General features: G+C 45.5%; 1 long non-coding RNA gene across 4 annotated transcripts in view; it reads left to right on the forward strand.

Annotated features, from left to right (window-relative positions):
- LOC137306413 (uncharacterized) overlaps positions 1–19,124 on the forward strand; it is a 35,924-nt gene extending 16,800 nt beyond the window's left edge. For 2 of the 4 annotated variants that reach the window (XR_010958873.1, XR_010958875.1), the window contains 4 exons: positions 906–1,127; positions 1,731–1,851; positions 5,252–5,314; positions 7,147–7,353. This is a non-coding gene — a long non-coding RNA (uncharacterized lncRNA). Of the gene's footprint in view, positions 1–905; positions 1,128–1,730; positions 1,852–5,251; positions 5,315–7,146; positions 7,354–10,272; positions 13,357–18,506 lie in introns of those variants that run through there. The other 2 variants (XR_010958876.1, XR_010958874.1) reach the window with 2 other exon arrangements.
- Positions 19,125–19,690: the final 566 nt, after the last annotated feature.

Here is a 19,690-nt window from a genome sequence, read left to right on the forward strand (position 1 = left end):
TCTCGTTCCTCTTTAAAGGAATCAGTTCTTATCCAGCTTTGATGTAGTGGGCTGTCTGAGATAGAGTGGCATCTCCGGGGGTTTGAAATATGACAAAGCCACTGAACGTGAGAAGATTTTAATGCTCACCAGGACTCCTAGCAAAGATGTGAATCAGAACAGGGCGCATGAATCAACACGAAACTCTCGCCACAGTGCAAACCATGCAGTGTGATGTGGGCAAAAAAAAAACTAATCTTTCACTGGTTGCTTTCTAGATCATTAAAATATAATTAGATAAATTCCAAACACACCAGGGATAGGTTTTGACTTTGTGCAATAGTGTAAAATGGGTGATAGCAAGTCAGCAGCCTGTTTTACATCTCTCCCTGATTTTTATTTCCATTGAAGTCAAATACTCCCTGATTTCCAAAGGTAATCAAGCAAAACAATTCAACTCCTGAACATTGCCCTCCCCCTCCCTCTCCCAGCACCCTGGCAGCTCAGGCCGACACAGACTGTACATCTACCTGTCAGTAAATGATGCATTACCTTGAAGAACAAAGAGGAAGGGGAGAGTGGACATATAAATAAAATATTTTTTTTGGCGGGGGGGTGGGAGGAGACTTGTGCAGTGGGTTAGTTACTGGCCTTTCATCTGAGACATGGGTTCATAAACAGCTCTGACTCTGCTGGCTGTAAGGGTCCTACATAAAATAAGTTTGGGCAGCCTTAACCCAGTTCCCTGTGGCCATGGGTGCACAGCACAGAACGGCATTAAAGTGGTAAGAGGGGCCAACAGTGGTTCATTTGGGAAATGGAAAAATATTACTATGGTGCAGTAGGGGGATTCATTTCACGTTGTGGCTCAGCCACCTTGTTGGAGTGGTGTGCAGGGAGCTTTCATCTCTCTTCCAATCCCACAGGTGCCGCTTTCTCTGCCGTTCCCCAGCAACTCATCCAAGTGGCCCTTCGTCACGTGTGAGCTTAGACCATGAGCAAAATATTCAACTGCACGGAGGTTGATGCAGTTCGCAACCGAATGCATTTCCAGCAGAAGTCACTGGATAAATGATCAGGAAATCTGGCTGATTTCCCCCCACCAGGAGTGCCTAAGCCAATTGTGGCACTCCTTACTACTTGCCCAGGTGAGATCAGTTAGACTGTGCACAGGACCATCCTGATCTGTGTGGCTCAGTACCACACCAAAAAATGTCATTGGAGGAGCTGTATATTTCTCAGAAAACAAGAAGATTAGGGTTGACTGTTGAACCTTCAATATGTTATTGAGGCAGACATTTCAATCTCCTTATGAAAGGGACTAAATTAGATTTGATAATCAGAAAATAGCTGGGTCAGTCTTACTGCTTTACACCAATCTCACACAACAAAAATTTGGAATATTCACATAAGAACAATTATGCTGAGAAGTTTTGGAAAGAAAAATGTTTTTTGATATATGCAAGAATATTTGATATAATTATGTGTGGAAAAATATCTGGCCAAACGCATGGGTGTTATCAATTATCTGTCCATCACGGAGGGGACAGCACTGTCCAATCAGGTTCAGAGTTATATTAAAAACTAATGTGTTTAATCTGTCTGTTGCCTGCACAGAATACTAAATAAGTCAATCATGCTTTTGTCCTGTCCAGTTTAAACAAAAAAAATTATACTCAAAAATTGCATGTACCACTGGATGTTATTAATCCAACATGATTAACAAAATTAATAAATTCGCTGTATTACAGGCTCTTGACTTGATGTGAAGTGTTTAGCCCTATTCGTAGTTGATAAGAGTATTAAAGGCAAGAGCACCACTGGGAGCAGCCACGCAGGGTAACACCATTGGAGGTTCCGAGACCCTCCTTGGTAAGTGTACTGCGTTTGTGCTACTGGGCTGCTGTCTGTAATGTGCGCTTAATGTGCTCATGGGTTCAAGCTCCATTCCAGAGACCTGGGCACTGAATCTAGGCTGACGCTTTCAGAGCAGTACTGAGGAAGTGCATAATTATTAAAAGTTGCTTCAGTGCCCCTATTTTGGGGGGAAATTCGTCAAAGTTCCCACTTTTGACCACAATGCAGTGATCTAAAACTGTAGCGTACAAGTGGAGGAGTGATCTAAAGTTAAGTATGTTCTGGTCACTAAAACAGAAGGGAGACATTGAACACCTGGAAGTGATGCAGAAAAGAGTCACAAAGCTGATCCCTAGTTTAGTCACTGTTGTAATATTGGGATACACGGCAGCCAATTTGCGCTCAGCAAGACCCTCCAAACAGCAATGTGATAATGACCAGAAAATCTGTTTTTATTGATGTTGGTTGAGGGATAAATATTGACCAGGACACCGGGGAGAACTTCCCTGCTCTTCTTCAAAATTGTGCCATGGGATCTTTTACATCCACCTGAGAGGGCAGATGGGGCCTCGGTTTAATGTCTTATCCGAAAGACAGCACCTCCAACAGTGCAGCACTCCTTCAGTACTGCACTGGGAGTCTAGATTTTGTGCTCAAGCCTCTGGAGTGGAACTTGAAACCACAGTCTTCTGACTCGGAGGCGAGAGTGCTACCCACTGAGCCACTGTACAGAGAGATGTTTGTTAAATCTGAGTTAACAATGCCATTTGGGTTTTGTTATTGCCCTTTCTAAACTGGAAGAGAAGTGCCCTTTTTACCCTCTGAACTTCTCTCCTCTTTTGGCTATGCTGACTCGGGTTCCTAAGGCATCAGGTGCCCGTTGGTAGGTACCGTTGGTAGGTGCCCGTTGGTAGGTACCCAAGTGACCGTGTGTGAGCCCAGTGAGCGTCAGTAGGTTGTTCAACCATGGAGGGAAACACAGCCCAAACGTGGTCTTCAACTCCTCCATGTACATGCATTTTCCCTGGCAGCAAACCAGGGAATGAATATGGAATCAGAGGGGCGGGGAAATGGGATGCAGAATTTGGTGGAGGCTGGGGAGATGGGATATGGCATTAGGGGTCTTAGCTGTGGAATCGGGGCTGCCTGTGGTTTGGTGTGTGGAATGGGGAATTGGCATACAATTGAGGAAGCTGGCAAAATAAAAACATTTAAACGGGAGAGACCGGAATTTAAAAAAAATGAATTATGCAGAAGCCTGCATGTAGTGACGTGAGAATGCCACAGATTCAGCACACTGCAGGGTGCAGATATAACTGAGCAGCAGTCAGTGCAAGGTGCAGTGCGTCATTACTGGAAAAAGGAAGCTCAGGGATGGACTGGAATTCTAATCAACAGGCTGTACATCCCACTCCACTGCAAAGCCCCAGAGCAGGTGCTGTTCTAAAATACTCAGCCTTAGGCAACGATGGAGAGAGCTCTGCAACGCTGCACTTTCTGATCATTGTCCAGTTGTTGCTATGTCTCCTTTTACATCTCCCATCCTCTCCTGAAGATTCAGAGGTATAGCATCTTACTGGGGTATATTTCCACCGGCGCTGGCTGCCCTCCTGTAATTCAGCCGCAATCACCATTTTTCCTGTGTGAATCTACACAGTGTGTGTTGGCTGGCTATTCCACAATGCTGGGCATCACAGTCGATGCTGTCCTCACTTGACATCCACACTGTGCCCTTTTCAGCAGAGATAGCAATCGGGAGCAGAAACCCTTTCTCACCGCTCCCCAAACCTGGGAGTGTTGAGGCCGATTGTACAGTCCCCGCCTGCCTCCCCAAGCTGAGATAGCTAACAGCACGGAGTGGGGATAGAACCTGGGGCATTTCTGGTCTGTATGGCTTAGTACCACACGCACATGGCATCTACCACTGAGCCATGGTGGCTTTATAGGTTAGTTGATTAAAGTGGGCCATGTTTGGGAAAGGAGACAGCCCAGAATTGCAGAATGTTGTTTTTGCCGTTGTGACCTGCATTTGGTCAGCGGCACGATATTTTTGTGGCGGATGAGATCTTGTCACTGAATATCATTGTGGTATTGAGGCACGAGGAGCACAAGGTCCTAGTTTTCATCCCAAGTCTGTGCTGAGTTAACTGATCTCAGCAGGGATGGTGACATTTGGCCTCAGTACTCCTGGATTAGGAAGGGGAAGAATTAGCCAGGATTCTGCTCTCCACTGACTCCTGCTGGAAAGTAAGCATGCATGAATGTCAAGTGAGGACAGGACCGGCTGGGCTGTGATGCCTTCATGGCGAATAGCCTGGATTCCCTTCCATTGGAGGGTGAATGGCAGAGAGGGAATCCACCTGCCAATGGGACCCGCTGCAATTTCCTCCCAGGGCCCTCATTTGCAGTGGGACTATCACTCCCAATTGGTTTATTGTTGCAGGGAGAGAGGCAAATATAGGCTTCGAAAGGCTGTAGTCAGTTAAAAGGCAGCATTACTTTTCTGCAAGAATTGGAGAAGCAGCTGCAGCCTTGGAGGGGCGAACAGCTGGAAGGGCTCCCGGATTCTCAGACACATTCTGGAAGTGTCTTTGGCAGAAGTCTAGGGCACAAGAGTAATACTGTTTTGGAAAGCCTTGCCCTCAGCTACTGTTTCCTCCAGGGAGAATGTCACTGTATGTGCAGCTAAACAAGCTGTTCTGTGTTTCACATTATAAGCCATGATGTGGAGATGCCGGTGATGGACTGGGGTTGACAATTGTAAACAATTTTACAACACCAAGTTATAGTCCAGCAATTTTATTTGAAATTCACAAGCTTTCGGAGGCTTCCTCCTTCCTCAGGTGAATGTTCACCTGAGGAAGGAGGAAGCCTCCGAAAGCTTGTGAATTTCAAATAAAATTGCTGGTCTATAACTTGGTGTCATAATGTGAATTGTAAACAATTTTACAAGGGCTGCCTTGCAGGAAGCAGCTGGGCATGACACTGATCACCCAGACAATTTGCACTGGGGCATTAGCTGCCAGAATCACAGCCTCGACTGCATCCTATTTTTCACCATCTAAGTCAGGGGCATCCTACTTCCACAAGCTATTTCCTCCTGAGTGAGTGTCTGTGCTTGTGCATCAGAAGGTTTGTCACAGGTTGAAGCATTGAGCAGTAGTGAGGAGCTAGGAGTAGAGAAATGACCACCTGCGAACTGAGGACCCATCTCTCGCCTCATCTCACTCGGGGAGCACCTCACACAACTAGTGGATTATACTTGACACTGTCACGCTAGATGTGGTGTTAAGCAGTAGTTGTAAATGGGCTGATGGGAATTTGACACTTTCTGGCGATTGGGAGACTATGTTAATAGTGTGAAGTAAACACAGCTTGTGTACAGAGTTCTGACTTCATTTTTGTGTGCTTTCAGGTTTTGGGAGTTGGAATGAAGGCAGTGAGATGTAAACAGGCAGATGAGAAGTGTCTTTATTGGGTGAGTCAACCTTTATTGAAAGCAATGGATTATCAGCTGCGCCCTCCTTTCTCTTGCTGCCAGCTGCCCTGATCCATGTCCGTTCCTCCCAGTGCACCTCCTCATGCTCTGGGGAGGGAGGTCCCTCCACCCACACCATCATTGTTTTCATTCCAGAAGCAGCAAGCCTTTCTTCATTGTGACTTGATGCAAACTATTACTGGGCTCTACCGGATCACTTCAGGCGTGTAAAATGGGACAAAAAAGCAACCCGTGGGGAAGGGAGGTTGTTCGGGATTGATAACCTTAGTCTAGGTATGGTTTGTGGTCTTTCAAAGACACCCAATCCTGGACCAGTCACAATTTCCTATAGTTAAACATTAGGAAGCCTGAAGCCATTGTTTTCGGCCAAACCACCGATTCCGTTCTCCTTCCCGGCCAGTGTCTTGTGTTGAAGCTAATAGTTTGCAGTGACCAGAAGGAAGACCCACCTACAGGTCCCACCCCACCAGAAAATGGCTGCACCAAACACAGTGGGGCAGGGAACGGGGTTCCAAAGGTGGCTGATCCGCTCACTCTCCGCCCTTGATCTGGGCCATAATTTTGGGGCCACTGTGTTTGGTTTCAAGTGTTTGGGAGTGACCAGGCCTTAGTTAAAGCTAAACCCAAGAGGGCTGTTAATGAGGAAGAGGCTGTCACAGGCTGCTGGTTTTTTTTTTGTTATCAGGTGCTGGCTCTGGCTTTGGCTTAGTCCTTGCCTCAGCTATCCCACTCTGGCTGGAACCTCCTTCCAGTAAATATGCAGGGCGAAATAATGTCATGTTGTCCAAAACTGCTTTGAACCTATTGGTTGAGAACAAGATTAGTGAACGTAACTGTCGAGCCCAAAGTCAAACAGCCTACCAACACTAACCATCTAGTTTAACACCTGAGATTCTGTTGGGTAGCCAGGGCTCATCGAAACATACCCCAAAAAGACTCAGGAGGCTAGATTTTTTTTTTGATGGATATTGTTATGAGGAGAGATTACACAAATTGGGGTTGTATTCTCTAGAGTTTTGAAGGTTGAGGGGTGATCTTCGAAGTTTAAAAGATATTAAGGGGAACAGATAGGGTGGTTGGGGATTCTAGAAGTAGGGGACACAATCTAAAAATTAGAGCCAGAGCTTTCAGGAGCGAGATTAGAAAACATTTCTACACACAAAGGGTGGTAGAAGTTTGGAACTCTCTTCTGCAAACGGCAATTGATACTAGCTCAATTGCTAAATTTAAATCTGAGATGGATAGCTTTTTGGCAACCAAAGGTATTAAGGGATATGGGCCAAAGGCAGGTATAAGGAGTTAGATCACAGATCAGCCATGATCTTATCAAATGGCAGAGCAGGCTAGAGGGGCTGAATGGCCTACTCCTGTTCCTATGTTGTTAACTAATTTATTTTAAATGGGTTAACGCTAGTGTTTTACTACATTAAAGGTGCCTGTTGTGGCTGTTTGATGTTTTTTTAAATCAGAAAATATAACACAGCAGCACTTCAGGACGGAATTCACTGTTTCAACTGATCGGCAGTCTTGCTGAGATTTGTTCATTTTCTACTTGTGTCCTCTAGCCCTGTGATCACAGACCAGCAACAGAGAGTGAGAAAGAGGGACAGTGAATGATAAGGTCGGGCAATAAGTAGGGCCACCCATGGTTCATCCTGCAATCAGAGAGAGAGATTTAATAGAGAACCTGCAGCTGCTCCAAACTGGAAAGAAACACCAGGGAGACATTAACAGGATTTACTCCCAGGGTCTAATGGCGTGTATGCTGAAATAATCTTGCTGCTGACCTAGTTCCCTTTAATTGTTTTCAGGCATTTAAATCCCACTGTTAAAGAGTAACGAGTGGAACTCCCGACCTAACAGCACTGTGGGAGTACCTTCACCACATGGACTGCAGTGTTTTCAAGAAGGCAGCTCACCACCACCTTCTGAAGGGCAAGTAGGGATGGGCAATAAATGCCAGCCTTGCCAGCAATGCCCACATCCTGCAAATGAATAATAAAAAAATTCAGCATGAATATTGAGCTAAATTGTAACAACCCCTGCCTAGGCGGAGGAAATTTTTCTTAATTGGAAAACGAGCCCTTGAGTTCAAGTACTTCCCTTCTCTCCCAGCCGCCCCTCAAACCACATACCCACGCACATACTTCCTCATTCAACTGCCTAGATTATATGTTAATTAGCAATTCGCCTCACCTTTACCAGTTGTCATCAGCAGGCTTGCTGCTCCATGTGCCTCTGGGCCTCCATACATGACGTGCCTGGTTGGGGATTTTGGCTCAGCTGGGATTCAGGGCTGTTGCTGCTGCTTCTTTCGTGCTGTGCAGCAGAAAGGAGGCAAGGAGATGTTGTTAGCAGGCAGGGCTATCCCAGCTCCCAGTTTCCTAGAAGTAAAGGGAATTAGGGGTTATGGGGAACGGGCAGGAAATTGGACATGAATTTAGATTTGAGGTTAGGATCAGATCAGCCATGATCTTATTGAATGGCGGAACAGGCTCGAGGGGCCAATTGGCCTACTCCTGCTCCTATTTCTTATGTTCTTATACATCAAGTGACAGAGCCCCATTAAAATACAACGACTGGGCTTGGAGTTTTAATTATCTCCGTATGCATTGCCTGAGCTCCAATTTGCAACTGCCCAGCAACATGATTAAAATCAGAACTCTCAGTGTGGGGATCCTCATCATTCTATAATTTAACAGTCCCTCAATTTATAAGGCTAGTGGTTTATGGTTGCTCTACAGTTACGTAGCATTTGGAAGTACGTTAGCGGTTGGAACATTTTCATGCTGGCAGCTGCCTCATCTGAGGTGGTGACCATGATTCATCGCTGGTTAAAATTAGCTGTTTGTTCCCATTTTCAAAGAGGTGCTCTCGAAAAAAGACTCGAGAACAATAGAGACTCAAATCAGAATTAATTCACCTTCATTTTCTGAAGTTCTTCATAACTATAGTTGCAGTGCAGTTGAACTCCAGTTAGAAATGCAGCTTGAATTTTTTTCAATTAAGCTTTCACTGCTGCCTGGAAAAAAGCCAGAAAATCTTGACAACAAAATTATATCAATTTTCTTTTACGTAGAATGTACAGAAACAGGCAATTTGGCCCAACTGGTCTATGCCGGTGTTTATGCTCCACATATTACAGTCAGAGTCACCACATTGTGCAAATCAACAAATGCAGAATAATGTGCAGGAGCACTTTTTTAAAAAATGTGTGAATTGGGGTTCATCAGGTGAAAAAATGTCATTGCCTGGAAATGGAAGAGTTTACATTTTGGGCATCCATTGTCAGCTTCAAGCATTCCTGGGTCAGCACAGGGATAGATATAGAGTAACACTCCCTCCACACTATCCCATCAAACGTTCCCAGAGCTGGTTCAGCATAGGTTAGATACAGAGTAAAGCTCCCTCCACACTATCCCATCAAACACTCCCAGGACAGGTACAGCACGGGTTAGATACAGAGTAAAGCGCCCTCTACACTGTCCCATCAAACACTCCCAGGGCAGGTACAGCACGGGTTAGATACAGAGTAAAGCTCCCTCTACACTGTCCCATCAAACACTCCCAGGGCAGGTACAGGGTTAGATACAGAGTAAAGCTCCCTCTACACTGTCCCATCAAACACTCCCAGGGCAGGTACAGCACGGGTTAGATACAGAGTAAAGCTCCCTCTACACTGTCCCGTCAAACACTCCCAGGGCAGGTACAGGGTTAGATACAGAGTAAAGCTCCCTCTACACTGTCCCATCAAACACTCCCAGGGCAGGTACAGGGTTAGATACAGAGTAAAGCTCCCTCTACACTGTCCCATCAAACACTCCCAGGGCAGGTACAGCACGGGTTAGATACAGAGTAAAGCTCCCTCTACACTGTCCCGTCAAACACTCCCAGGGCAGGTACAGGGTTAGATACAGAGTAAAGCTCCCTCTACACTGTCCCGTCAAACACTCCCGGGGCCGGTACAGGGTTAGATACAGAGTAAAGCTCCCTCTACACTGTCCCATCAAACACTCCCAGGGCAGGTACAGGGTTAGATACAGAGTAAAGCTCCCTCTACACTGTCCCATCAAACACTCCCAGGGCAGGTACAGCGTTCTCTATATTCTGCACCAATAATATGCCTCATCCTCAATCTGAGAGGAGTGCCCCTAATGCACCAGTGTGAAATTTCCATTTTCCACATCCTGTGGCCTTGATTTGAATGTGGGACAGATATAAAATGCCAAACCTGCTGTATGACCCATACGATTCTCACGGTGCAAACCCAGCTCATCGTGATAGTATCCTTTTTTTTTTGGAGGCTACAAGAGTCCTAATAGATGACAATGAACTTGGGGCCTCATCCATTTAACAAACTCTCCACAGTCAGGTGACCAAGTTTTCATACACTCAAACAACATAAAGCACATTAACCATGAATAAATAGTAACTCCATGCAGTTGCACAGCACACCCTGCTGAACAAAGAGGAACAACAACAATTTGCATTTATACAGCACCTTTAACGTAGTAAAACGTCCCAAGGCACTTCACAGGAGCGATATCAAACAAAATTTGACACCGAGACACATATGAGGACAGGTGACCAAAAGCTTGGTCATAGAGGGAGGTTTTAAGGAGCATCTTAAAGGAGGATCGAGAGGCGGAGAGGTTCAGGGAGGGAATTCCGGAGCTTAGGGCCTGGGCAGCTGAAGGCACGGCCGCCAATGGTGGAGCGATTAAAATCAGCACAAGAATTAGGTAGAATGAAGCTAATGGAACATGTGAGGACGCTATCCCTCTATTTTCTGCAATCCAGCCGGTTCGATTCCTACACTGAGCTGATTCTGTGTTTCAATTTTACAATAAACAAGAGTAAACTTTGACAAGCAGCTGGCCTGATAGAGCTCTCTAACTTTGTATTTAAACTTCTAATATTGTTTGCTAATGTTCCAGGTTGCTATCGCAGACTCTTCCCATTTACTGAAACCAGGCCTGAGAGCAACATCACTCTCTCGGGTCCTCTGGGCCATGTCTTAAAATGAAATGAATCCAAGAGATGTGCTTCGCTGAAGAGAAGTGTTTTTAAAGAAGAGCGAGAACAAAACAAAAAAAAAATCATCTAAACCATTACTAAAATGTAGTATTTTGTTTGGAACCAAAATGAGGGATTGTTGTAGCCAGCATCCCGCGTTGGGAAAGGCAAGGCACAACGGTAAACTGAGATTTTCCAGGTGCCTCATGTTATATGGTGGGGAATGCAAGTCTTTGAGTAAATAATATAGAATATAAATAGTGCATGAGTAATGGCTCAGTGGATACCTACACCACCAAATGTGGTAATGAGTCCCACAGTCTAGTCCCCAGGTTCTATCCTCAGTCTATGCTGACCTCTCAGTAAGGACATCATGGAGGGGGCAGTTCTGGATTTAGTTTTAGGGAATGAAGCTGGGCAGGTGGAAGGAGTATCAGTGGGAGACCATTTTGGTGGTAGTGATCATAATTCAGTTGGATTTAGCACAGTTATGGAAAAGGACAAAGAACAGCAGTAAAAGTTCTCAATTGGGGAAAGGCAAATTTTACTAAGCTGAGAAGTGATTTAGCAAAAGTGGACTGGAAACAGCTACTTGAAGGTGAATCAGTGTCAGAGCAGTGGGAGGCATTCAAGGGGGAGATTCAAGGGGTTCAGAGTAAATACACAAAGAAAAAGAGTGGGACTGCCAAATCTAAAGCCCCCTGGATAGTAAGGAGCACACGGGGTAAGATAAAGCAAAAAAGGGAAGCTTATGTCAGATACCGAGAGCTCAATACTACAGAAAACCTAGAGTAGTATAGAAAGTGCAGGGGTGAAATTAAAAAGGAAAATAGGAAAGCAAAGAGAGGGCATGAAAAAGTACTGGCAAGTAAAATCAAGGAAAGCCCAAAGATGTTTTATAAATACATAAAGAGCAAGAGGATAACTAAGGAAAGAGTAGGGCCTATTAGAGACCAAAAAGGTAACCTGTGTGTGAAGACAGAAGATATGGGTTTGGTTCTTAATGAATACTTTGCATCTGTCTTCACAAAAGAGGGGGATGATGCAGACATTGTAGTTAAGGAGGAGGAGTGTGAAATATCGGATGGGGTAAACATAGTGAGAGAGGAAGTATGGGGTTTAGCATGTTTGAAAGTAGATAAATCACCAGGCCCGGATGAAATATATCCCAAGCTGTTAAGAGAAGCAAGGGAGGAAGTAGCGGAGGTTCTGACCATCATTTTCCAATCCTCCCTGGCTACAGGCGTGGTGCCGGAGGATTGGAGGACTGCTAACATTGTACCATTGTTTAAAATGGGAGAAAGGGATAGACCGAGTAATTACAGGCCAGTCAGCCTAACCTTGGTGGTGGGCAGATTATTATGTAAGGGAGAGTATTAATCGTCATTTAGAAATGCATGGATTATCAAGGGCAATCAGCATAGATTCGTTAAGGGAAGGTTATATCTGACTAACTTGATTTAATTTTTTGAGGAGGTAACAAGGAGGGTCGATGAGGGTAGCGCGTTTGATGTAGTTTACATGGATTTTAGCAAGGCTTTTGACAAGGTCCCACATGGCAGACTGGTCAAAAAAGTAAAAGCACATGGGATCCAAGGGAAAGTGGCAAGTTGGATCCAAAATTGACTCAGTGGCAGGAAGCAAAGGATAATGATCGATGGGTGTTTTTGTGACTGGTAGGCTGTTTCCAGTGGGGCTCTGCAGGACTCAGTATTAGGTCCCTTGCCTTTTGTGGTATATATTAATGATTTAGTCTTAAATGTAGGTGGCATGATTAAGAAGTTTGCAGATGATACAAAAATTGGCCGTGTGGTTGATAGTGAGGAGGAAAGCTGTAGACTGCAGGAAGATATCAGTGGGCTGGTCAGGTGGGCAGAAAAGTGGCAAATGGAATTCAATCTGGAGAAGTGTGAGGTAATGCATTTGGGGATGGCAAACAAGGCAAGGGAATACACAATAAATGGGAGGATACTGAGAGGTGTAGAGGAACAGAGGGACCTTGGGAGTGCATGTCCTCAGATCCCTGAAGGTAGCAGGAAGGTAGATAAGGTGATTAAAAAAGGTATAGAGGATACTTTCCTTTATTAGCTGAGGCATAGAATATAAGAAGCAGGGAGGTTATCCTAGAACTGTATAAAACACTAGTTAGGCCACAGCTAGAGTACTGCATACAGTTCTGGTCACCACATTACAGGAAAGATGTGATTGCACTAGAGAGGGTGCAGAGGAGATTTACGAGGATGTTGCCAGGACTGGAGAATTTTAGCTATGAGGAAAGATTGGATAGGCTGGGGTTGTTTTCTTTGGAACAAAGGAGGCTGAGGGTAGATTTAATTGAGGTATAAAATTATGAGGGGCTAAATAGAGTGGACAGGAAGGACCTATTTCCCTTAACAGAGTTGTCAATAACCAGGGGGCATAGATTTAAAGTAATTGGTAGAAGGATTAGAGGGGAGCTGAGGAGAAATTTTTTCACCCAGAGAGTGATGTGGGGTCTGGAACTCATTGCTTGCAAGGGTGGTAGAGGCAGAAACCCTCATTACATTTTAAAAGTACTTGGATATGCACTTGAAGTGTCGTCACCTACAGGGCTACGGACCAAGTACTGGATAGTGGGATTAGGCATGATAGCTCTTCTTCGGCTGGCACAGACATGATGGGCTGAATGGCCTCCTCCTATGCCGTAGATTTCTATGATTCTATGATCAGTAAGGATGGTCTCAGTAACCTTGAGTTAGTAACTGGAACAATCAATCCCTGACCCCAGTTGGGGCATGGATGTCAGGTAAGCAAGGGGGCAGAAGTTATGCTGCAGCTATACAAAACCCTGGTTGGACCGCAGCTGGAGTACTGTGAGCAGTTCTGGGCACCACACCTTCGGAAGGACATATTGGCCTTGGAGGGAGTGCAGCGTAGGTTTACTAGAATGATACCCGGACTTCAAGGGTTAAGTTACGAGGAGAGATTACACAAATTGGGGTTGTATTCTCTAGAGTTTAGAAGGTTAAGGGGTGATCTGATTGAAGTTTATAAGATATTAAGGGGAACAGATAGGGTGGATAGAGAGAAACTATTTCCGCTGGTTGGGGATTCTAGGAGTAGGGGGCACAGTCTAAAAATTAGAGCCAGACCTTTCAGGAGTGAGATTAGAAAACATTTCTACACACAAAGGGTTGTAGAGGTTTGGAACTCTCTTCCGCAAACGGCAATTGATGTTAGCTCAATTGCTAAATTTAAATGTGAGATAGATAGCTTTCTGGCAACCAAAGGTATTAAGGGATCTGGGCCAAAGGCAGGTATATGGAGTTAGATCACAGATCAGCCATGATCTTATCAAATGGCAGAGCAGGCACGAGGGGCTGAATGGCCTACTCCTGTTCCTATATTCCTATGTTAAGCATGTCGACACGTGAAGAATGCCCACTTGGGTGATGTACTTGGGTGGCTGTTAATGTTCTGGGAATGGTGCCCCAGTAAAGAGTCAGCCCCACCAGGGGAGAAAACAGACGGGTTAAGAATAAAGAAATGCACAGATATGAATTGTGGGATCACATATTGGGAGCTGCTGTAATGCAAGTCTCCTGTTGCCATAGTGACACCAGCCAAATGTGATGTGACATTTTAAATGAATGTGCTAATGTTCCACAAACAATGTGGGCGGCCCTGCAGGGGAGAAACAACTTGGCTGCCATAGTGAAGGCATATTTATAACAAATTTGCACACTCCCATAAAGTATCTCTCAAGAAATGGAAAGGGCAGCTTCATATAAGAACACTGTATGTGCATCTACTGTCATTCACATCCTGGGTTTGGAAGGCTGTGAATGACTTGGGTATGTACTATGTATGATTTGGCACAGCAGGGTTTAAATGCTGTCCTACGCATGTAAAGTACTATTCCTGACTCACTGCACATATAAAACAGCTCCATCAATGAATCTTTCATTTTACACAACTATACTTTTTGCTTCTTCTAGGCCAAGTTATCATGTAGCAGCAGAGCCAGACAGAAGTTTCTGAGAGACTTTGCTATTCCGGGATAAACATACATACAGTTACACAGTAACCCGTACCCTATTAAACAAACAAAAACTCTACAGAAACTCTTACCCTGCTGAATAAATAGAATAGCTTGAGTACGAGTCTTTTCTGGGAATAGCTGGCTGGCATACCCAAGAAGGTAAGTGCCATTTGCTGGTGTTGGCATAGGACTGCTAGCAACAGGAGAGCCAACTGACAGACCCTTCCTGATGTTACACCTCATGCACTGGACTGTTACAACACAGAATGATGCGCCTGGAGGGGCTCCTGCAGAGTGTTCTGCAACGTAGTTCATAAAGAGAGGAAGGTAGCATCTCAGCTGCTTCCAGTTGGTCTCCCAAGGATTTCATAACTGCAGTGAGTATGCACGTGAGGTACCCACACTGCTTATGGTCTCACTGAGGCTGCTACTGTATGTGGCATTTACTGCATCTCTGTGATATCACAGCGTGGAGCGGCTAAACAAATCGATTCAGATACCATGTACTTTACAGATAATATGCTCAACATCACTCTCGTCGTGCCATGTGCTGTCTTCACAAATGAAGGACCCAGTCTCACGTCTTAGTACAACACCAAGCAGTGGGTACACCCCCGGGGCCAGAGTTGGCTCAATATGTCAAATTGCCATTTCTGATTGGGATACGCCAGATTTTAGAAGGAGCATTAGGGCCACTCGATCACAGTGCAATACAGAGACACGGTAACAAGCTTACCCATTCTTTGTGGCACCCATTTCCATAACCATGCCACAAAAAATGCACCTTTTAGCATCAATACAATGCAGCTGCAATACTAAAGGGCAGAGGCATCAGGTTTCTGGATAGTAAGCACATTAAATGTTGCTGCTACCTGAAATATCACTCTGTCTATGACTTCTGTATCAACACATGTTTATTAGTAAACATCACTTCAGATGTAGGTGAGTACCAGAAACTTCTTTGTTTGCCAGTGCTGAGGAAGAAGGAGAATCACTGGCAAATTTATTTCACCCAGCAGAATACAGGTCAAGTGGGTCAGTAGCCAGATAATGCCCCCCACCCTTTCCCCCCTCACCAAGAGGGACTATAAAGTGACAGCAGAAATTACCACAGGAAAGAACAGTATCAATGGCGCAGCAGACCTCAGCTGATACAACTATTGCTAGTTTTCCATTTTTGTGCCCAGTTTAATTTTTATCATCAGCACAGGAAACACTTCCTGCTCTTCGTTTATTTGAGCCTTCCAATTTCCTCCCCACCTTTTCTAAAAGATGAGACCCGTGCTTGGGGCCACAGTTCTGTGGAAACCGGCTTCAGCCAGGTGGCTGTTCTTTATGCATGAACTTGAACAGTGAGTGTTGGCAGGACATGACAGCCAAGCCCAACCCTGTCCTCACCAGGTGTCCACAGGTAGAGGTGACTGGACAGTAATCGGGAGTAGGAACCCTAAGCCAGGGGTACTGGTGCACGGACCAGGGACCGAGTCCGGGATCTTCTGGTCTGTGTGATTCAAGCGGCCATTCTTCATATGAACCTAGACCATGACTGCCAGTATGTGAGGGAGGCATCACTCCTGAGCCCAATCCTATCCTCAACTGACGTTCTCATACATGTTTTCTGCAGGAGGAGGCACTAGATGGTAATCAGGGGCATGAACCAGGGCTGATCTTCCTCTCCCTAGCCCAGAGGCACTGAACCCAACTGCAGACCCCCCCACTGTTATCCAGGCTGAAATCACTAACTCAGCACAGACTAGTGATAGAACCTGGGACTTAGCACCACACTGACTGGTGTCATTATCCACAAGTAAAAACAAATGTCAGATAGAAAAGGAATTGTTTGAAACAATAAAGAAAATTAGAGAAAAATGGGAAACTGAGATATATATGCAGCAAAACTACTGAGGCTCTTTGAGTGGAGACTTTTATGAAAAAAGATTTCCAACACCAGAGAGGCAGAGATGTGAGGGTGAAGTTTTACTGATCACATGAAGAACAGAACTAGAAAAAAAATCACTTTAAAAAATGACTGATCAAAGAAAGGCATTGTTTGAAGAGGAGGAGAACAGGTTTAGAGGCACCCTCATTAGCATCTCTCTTTTATCTGAAGCCATTACAGACCTCGTTCTCAGAAAAGAGAGCTTTTAAGGAGATAGTGCAAGGTAATAGAAGCAGGGAGAGAGGCAGCTGTGTGATGACACATTGCACCTGAGATTATCAGGCTTTTAGAGATACTGCAAGGTTTAAATCAGCCCAATTTAATCAAACACGTGACTTTGATCAACAAAGTATTGATTAACAAGTTATGGCACCAGATGTTTCCAGATTATTAAAGCGTCCTTAAAGTAGGCCATTCTCTCAGTGGTTTAAGGGCTAAAAGCATGTTCCGTACAGACCATCAAGGTCCCAGGTTTAATCTCTCATCTGTGCTGAGTCAGCTACTCAGAAACCACTCCCGACATTCCTGAGGACATAGATCTCTGAACAAACCCCTTTGAGCAAAGGATGCTGACCCATGTGTGTGATGTACTCACTTTTATTTGACTCTACAACAGAGAGTGTGAGGCAAAACCGGGATGCCCTGAAAGAGCCTGTGTCCCAGGTCTCAAGCAAACTTAACAACATGGGTAAGGCAATCGAGGAAGTCACCTCTAGCCTGAAGTCTGAGATGCAGTGAATGGCAGAAGCTGCAACACAGCCTCAGTGAGTGAGATCATAAGCAGTGTGTGCGTCTCACACACATGCTCATAGGCAGCCTTGGAGTCCTTGGGAGATAATCTGCTGGAAGCTGTGAGGCTGTTTCCTCTTTAGGAATCCATGAGCACCTGCGTGCATGCGTGGTGCTACAATTGGCCTCAATATTAGGGAGTTGGGGAAAAACAGCTGTTGGCAGTTGAAGTCTGTGCCAGTGATCTCTTCAAAAGAGGCAAGGCTCCACAAGGCGGTCTGACTCAAGTCAATTTCAGCATGTTAATGAATAGACGCATGACAAGCAGGTTCAGGGGCTCCTGCAGGGAATAATTAAAGCAATATTGTGCACGGTGTTCTGTCTGCCATCTCCCTTAGCTCCACATTCCAACCTCACACCCTCTCTGAACTACCCATCAGTTAACTGAATGCAACTAATCATGACACGGAGTGCAACTCCTCTGCAACCCAGTGTGACTGCTCATCCAGATTAAACGTCTCTTCAGAAGCTTCTTGGTCCTTGTAGAGGCGGTTACACCTCTAGAGAGGCACAGCAATCAGGAGCAGGAACCCTGGTTGATTTCCTCCTCCCTAATCTGGGGTGCCAAAGCCAATTGTAGCACTTCAAACACCATTACTAGCTGTGACCACAGTACAGAGCGAGGATCACTGCGGTTCTATGGATTTGCTACTCAGTGGATAAACTCACAGCCCTGGGTGGGGGGGGACATGAACAGATTACACCTTCCCACAATGAGTTCTCATCTCCGCTGAGAGAAATTCACAAATGGAATGGGAACAGACGAGGTACAGTCTGCAGTGAGCTGCCCTTATGGACCTCTCTTAACAGCTGGTCAAAAGCAGTTTATCCAAAATCCTGGGAGGAGCCTGGAACCAGAAGGAAGGAAAATCCAGGAAGATGGGAGAGAGCAGAGTGTGGGTAGCCCGGGCTCATTCTCCACAAGGGAAGGTGAAAACAGCGCAACACTCCTGGGAACCTGCTGTAATTCACGCTCGTGGGGACCCCTGAAAATACTGACACATTCCCAGGGGAACCTGGTACCACCTTTCAAAAGATGGGGTGTGAGCAGTCCAAAGGACAGCAGTGCCATCACTGCAGAAGGGCAGAAAGTTTTTATTATTATACAACAGCAGAAATAACGTGTTACTAAGTCGGCAAATATATAAATCTGATAACCTCAGTAACCTCCAAGTCTGGGACCCCCATTTTGAAACCTATGGCTTTAATTAGAATAATAATATGAACCTACTTTACAACAGTACTTATAATAGTCTTTGCTGCCCACCTCTGCATCGTTTGTGGCCGTACGCAGACCTCTGCGTGCTCCATGTGCCTCTGGGTCTTCACTGCGGCCCCTGCCAGGCTGTGGGGTGGTGACCGAGCAGGGTTTCACTGCTGGTTACTCCTTTTCTTGCTCTCATTAGGAGGTCGCTTCCATACGGCAAGTGACGAGGCTCTGTTAAAATAGAACGGGATATGACGCTCGACTCATCGATCGACAGTTCCGACGGGCCACAGCAAAAAATCGCATAGACCTCCTCAGGAGACTAACACGGGACGCAACCAACAGAGTACCCTTTGTCGTCCAGTACTTCCCCGGAGCGGAGAAACTACGCCATGTTCTCTGCAGCCTTCAACATGTCATCAATGAGGACAAACACCTCGCTATGGCCATCCCCACACCTCCACTACTCGCCTTTAAACAGCCACCCAACCTCAAACAGACCATCGTTCGCAGCAAACTACCTAGCTTTCAAGAGAACAGCGTCCACGACGCCACACAACCCTGCCACGGTAACCTCTGCAAGACATGCCAGATCATCGACACAGATACCACCATCACACGAGATGACACCACCCACCAGGTGCATGGTTCATACTCCTGTGACTCAGCCAACGTTGTCTACCTCATACGTTGCAGGAAAGGATGCCCCAGAGCATGGTACATTGGCGAGACCATGCAGACGCTGCGACAACGGATGAACGGACACCGCGCAACAATCGCCAAACAGGAGGGTTCCCTCCCAGTCGGGGAACACTTCAGCAGTCATGGACATTCATCCACCGACCTTCGGGTAAGCGTACTCCAAGGCGGCCTTCGAGACACACGACAACGCAAAATCGTCGAGCAGAAATTGATAGCCAAGTTCCGCACCCATGAGGACGGCCTCAACCGGGATCTTGGGTTCATGTCACGCTACACGTTACCCCACCAGCGAACAAATGTTATCTGTTTTTAATATAATGGGTCATTTGCTGGCTCTCTCTGCCTTCCGGATGTTTCTGCCTCTCTCTGTGTTTTTTTTTCTCTGTTTTTTTTTCCCTGTTTGTTTTTTTGTTGAATGTGTATTCGGAGGTTCTGCAGGTAACACCTCTCTGTCTGAACACGGTGATTGCCTTGGCAACGGGCAGTTGCAGGGGCAGTCTGTAAACACCATGTATTATTGTTCAATATGTATAAATGCGTAGGCTTCAAGGAGATCTTGAAACATTTGCCTGAGGAAGGAGAAAATCTCCGAAAGCTTGTGAATTTAAAATAAAATTGCTGGACTATAACTTGGTGTTGTAAAATTGTTTACAACTGTTAAAATAGAACTATTTAACATAA

This window comes from Heptranchias perlo, chromosome 43 (assembly GCF_035084215.1).
Source record: "Heptranchias perlo isolate sHepPer1 chromosome 43, sHepPer1.hap1, whole genome shotgun sequence".
In the NCBI taxonomy this organism is placed as follows: Eukaryota; Metazoa; Chordata; class Chondrichthyes; order Hexanchiformes; family Hexanchidae; genus Heptranchias; species Heptranchias perlo.